Source organism: Cnephaeus nilssonii (assembly GCF_951640355.1).
Source record: "Cnephaeus nilssonii genome assembly, chromosome: 15".
Taxonomy (NCBI): Eukaryota; Metazoa; Chordata; class Mammalia; order Chiroptera; family Vespertilionidae; genus Cnephaeus; species Cnephaeus nilssonii.
The window spans coordinates 59,036,250-59,041,015 of record NC_137086.1 but is presented as its reverse complement, the minus strand read 5'-3'; positions in this window follow the sequence as shown (position 1 = coordinate 59,041,015).

The window sequence follows — 4,766 nt, the reverse complement described above, 5'->3', positions numbered from 1 at the left end:
TTTGTTAAGTCCCACCTAGTAGCTCAGCTTGGGAGTTCTCCTCCTCATCCACAGTGAAAGGAGATGCTCCAGCTAGTACCTCATACATTACAACACCTAAACCCACCAGTCAACTGCATACAAAACAATTTTATAGAATATTCACTAATAAGTAATTTAGAGGAAAGAAAAATGAAGAAAATGAAGCTGCATATTTGGGAAATATTTTAACAAAAAGATCCTGAACATAGCTTTCTGTGCAAGGAGTATTAAACTAGCACATGCAAGAAAGACATTTAGAGAACAGATATGCAGGTATGTCAGAACAAAATTGAAACATTTAGGCTGTTAATCAATGAACTAAAAGTGTTTTAATTATTTTCTAAACTAGTAATGGTTTTATTTTGGTTAACTAAAAAATTTTGTTTAAAATAAATTTAAATTTTTTAAGTAAATGAAATTTTTGGACTTATGATAGAGGGGGTACAAAGTACCGATTAGCATTTTCAGTAACTATCAGCTCCAATAAATATTACAAATTACTTAAAGTCAAAGAACAAAAATGAAAAATAAAATCCCATCTACAAGTGTTATTTTTTCATAACCACCTAAATCAATTCCTCTTATAGAACCGACCACAAATCTCCTAGCCTTCATTTGTAGGAAGCATGATGTAAATAATGTAAATAAAATAATGGAAAACAAAATGTGATGTAAATAATGTAATTAAAATAATATAAACAATGTAATTAAATGATGTAAATAATGAATTAAAATAATGTAAAACAAAATGTGATCTAAACAGAAAACAAATTTATAAAGGTAGTTACCTGAACTGAGAACACAGAAAATTACATATAATTTAGAGATTCTTGATATATTGAAAATTACTTCTTTTATAATTATGCAAATCAGGAATTGAATAACGGTTGACTATATGAGCTAATGTCAATGAAATATTAACTGGATGCTAAAATTTTAAACTCTCTGCTTCCAAATTTCAGGGCCAAGGTTTCAGAGAAATGCAGCAAAATTTATGGGACTAGAACTGTTTTAAAGAAAACATATCCGAGGACAGAAGAAGGCTGCAGACAGGAAGGCAGACTGCCAGATAGTGTGTGAGTAAGAAAACCAAGGGAGAGTGTGTGGTCGCACGGGGAGTGTTTGTTGGTGAGTTGAGGGACAGCTATACTCCAGGAGACTGTGAGGGACTGCTGGACTGGGCTCCCCTGACCGGGCAGCCCCCACTGCTGCTGGGTTCCCTCCCTTAGCAACCCACTGGGACGCGGAGACTGCGCCATCTTGAAGGAAAAGTGGATGTTATCGGAAGCCTGAAAAGCCTGGGGAATGGATAACTACAGCACAGCTGCGAACCCTAGAACACCGGTCCCCAATTGGCACAAGCACATGGATTCAGAGGAGCTCTACACTCCCTCAAGGAAAGGTCAGATTTCGCCTGCGATAAGGTGAGGTTTGTGGTCCCAGGAGGAGAGAGAAAGGCACCTGGCGGGAGCTGCAGGACCTGGAGAAGTCTGCGCCTAGAAAAATCCGCGGCCCTTTGGGCTGGCATGATCCGTGATGGGGAAGGGGGTCCTCAGGGCTGCTAACAGAAGGGAACTCTAAAAAACAACCCATTTTGATCTGGACGCAAAAGGACAGCCTAAAAATTTTTAAAGTGTGCCGGCTGCTTAGACCCAAGGGGAAAAAAAAGACTGCACAGACTTGCTTGCAGCACTGGAGTTCGCACACTTACTCGGGCTCTTTTTTTTCTTCTTTTTCTTTCTTTCTTTTTCCTCTTTAAAGCCTTGCTTCTGATTACTAAGCCCAATACACAGGATCACCCAATTGGGGACACCCTAAGAGACTGCAGGGGAAAGTTGTTTTTCTGGAACCTGGGGATCAGAGCGGGGAATAACCATCAGAGAACCAGCTCTGGGGCAATCCACTCCCCCAAACCGGTATATAGTGCAACAGGGAAAACAAAATCTAAACACTAGCTAGAGAGGAGCTATAGACAGGGAAGTCAATCCAGAAACACTGCCACCCAGGGGTTGAATCACAAATTGACTATTGTGTAAACACAAATAAAGGAATACAAGAAATAGAGACCTACTGCATGCTTAAAAATCAGGACTGGCTTACAACACTGAGGAGCAGTGGAACTCAGGGAACTTCAATACTGTCCTGACTAGGAAACAGGCGTGCCAAATGGAAGAGTAGAGGAAGTGAAAGACCTTCACTACTGCACATTTTTATTTTTATTATTATTATTATTTTCACCTTTTGCTTAAGAAACTAATTTTTTTCTTTTTTCCTCACTTGATTTTACCTTTTTAATTATTACATTTTTATATTCAATCAGTGTTATTACTACTACTATTTTACCTTTTTTAAAAAAAAAGTGTCATTTTATTTTCTACTAGAAGCCCGGTGCACGAAATTCATGCACGGCGGGGGGTTGTCCCTCAGCCCAGCCTGTACCCTCTCCAATCTGGGACTCCTGGAGGGATGTCCGACTGCCCGTTTAGGCCCGATTCTGGTGGGATCGGGCCTAAACGGGCAGTCACACATCCCACTCACAATCCAGGACTGCTGGCTCCCAACTGCTTGCCTGCCTGCCTTCCTGATTGCCCCTAACCGCTTCTGCCTGCCAGCCTGATCACCCCCTAACCACTCCGCTGCCAGCCTGAGTGATGCTTAACTGCTCCCCTGCCAGCCCGTTTGTCCCCAACTTCCCTCCTCTGCCAGCCTGGTCACCCCTAACTGCCCTCTCCTGCAGGGTTGATCACCTTCAACTGCCCTCCCTTGCAAGCCTGGTCCCTCTCAACTGCCCTCCCTTGCAGGCCCGGTCCCTCACAACTGCCCTCCCTTGCAGGCCGGGTGCCTCCCAACTGCCCTCTCCTGCTGGCCATCTTGTAGTGGCCATCTTGTGTCCACATGGGGGCAGGATCTTTGACCACATGGGGGCAGCTATATTGTGTGTTGCAGTGATGATCAATCTGCATAGTACTCTTTTATTAGATAGGATAGAGGCCTGGTGCAAAGGTGGGGGCCAGCTGGTTTGCCCTGAAGGGTGTCACAGATAAGGGTGGGGGTTCCCTTGGGGCGTGGGCGGCCTGAGCGAGGGGCCTGTGGTGGTTTGCAGGCCAGCCATGCCCCCTGGCAACCCAAGGGGAGGCCCTGGTATCTGGAATTTATTTTCCTTCTACAATTGAAACTTTGTAGCCTGGGGCGGCAGCCATTTCTGTGGCAGTTAATTCACCTTCTACAATTGAAACTTTGTAGCCTTAAGTGGGTGAGCCCGGCCAGGGTGTGCGGAAAGCTTTGTTTCCCCTGTTGCCGCCGGCAACGCTGGCCTGCTCTCTCAAGTTCCATTCTGCCGACATTTGTTTGAATTTGTTTACCTTCTATAATTGAAACGTTGTAGCTTGAGTGGAGGCTTAGGTCTGCAACGGCTATGGAAAGCTTGGCTTGCTCTGTTACCTGGGAAACCTTGCTCTCTGTGGCTGTAGCCATCTTGGATTGGGGTAAATTTGCATACTCGCCCTGATTGGCTGGTCGGTGTGGCTTGGCTGGTGGGTGTGGCTTATGTAGCGGAGTGATGGTCAATTTGCATATTACCATTTTATTAGAGAGGATTTTACTTTGGGATTAGTGTTCTACATTCTATTTTCATCTTTCCTTTAGCATCATTTTACTCTATCTCAACTTTACCTTTATGCAAACACTCTCTTCCTCACTTTTCCCCTTTTGTTGTCCAGTTTCTCTTACCCTATTTCTGCTTTAGATTTTCCCTATTCCTTCTTTTTACCCATTAAAATTTCACACTACTTATATAAGTAATTTCCAATCCCCTGCTCCAAGTCCATACACACCTCTTCCTTTTCTTTCTCTGTCCTTTTGTTGTTGTTTGCTTGACTGTTGATTATATAGATTTTTAATGCTTGTTTGTGAGATGGTTTTCCTTATTCTTTTTCTTTTTTGTTTTGTTTTTGTTTGTTTTTTTGCTTCAGTTTTCCCTCGACTTGCTTGATATTAGTTGTTGTTTGTAGTTTGCATTTATCTCCAGGTACTTGTTGCTGGCATTTGTTGGATTAAGTGGCTGTTCTATCGGAGTTTTCTCCCTATATTGTTTTGTTCCCCTCTTCTCTGTTATTCTCTTTCTTTTCTCTCTTACTCTTTTTTTCCTTTCCCCAACTTCATTTTTGCACTCCTTTTTTTTTTCTTTAATTCTTTCTCTCCTATCCTCTAATTCACCTTTCACTGGGGGTCACCTTTATTTGGGGTTATTAGTATCATGAATACATTTCTGTTCAGTGCCTTGTGTGTTGTACCTGGTTGTGTTGTATTTTGTGCCTTTAAATCAATGAAGGAGAAAGAGAACTACATAACCAGACACCCAGAGAAGAGAGATCATGGGGAGACAAAGAAACAGCCAGCATATAAAAGAAAAGCAGGCATCACCAGAAAAGGAAGTAAACGATATGGAGGCAAGAAACATGTCAGAGAAAGAATTCAGAGAAATGGTCATAAGGTGGATGAAAAGAATGGAAGACAAATTCGACAATATGTGTATGAACCAAGAGAAAATGAAGAACCAAGAAGAAATGAAAAATGGCATTGCTGCTGTAAAGAACTCAATAGAAAGCATCAAGAGTAGACTAAAAGAAGCAGAGGACTACATCAGTGAGCTAGAAGACAAGGTAGGAAAAAATACCCAAGTAGAGCAACTTCTAGAAAAAAAATTAAAAAGCAGGAGGAGAGCCTAAGGAAACTTTGGGACAACA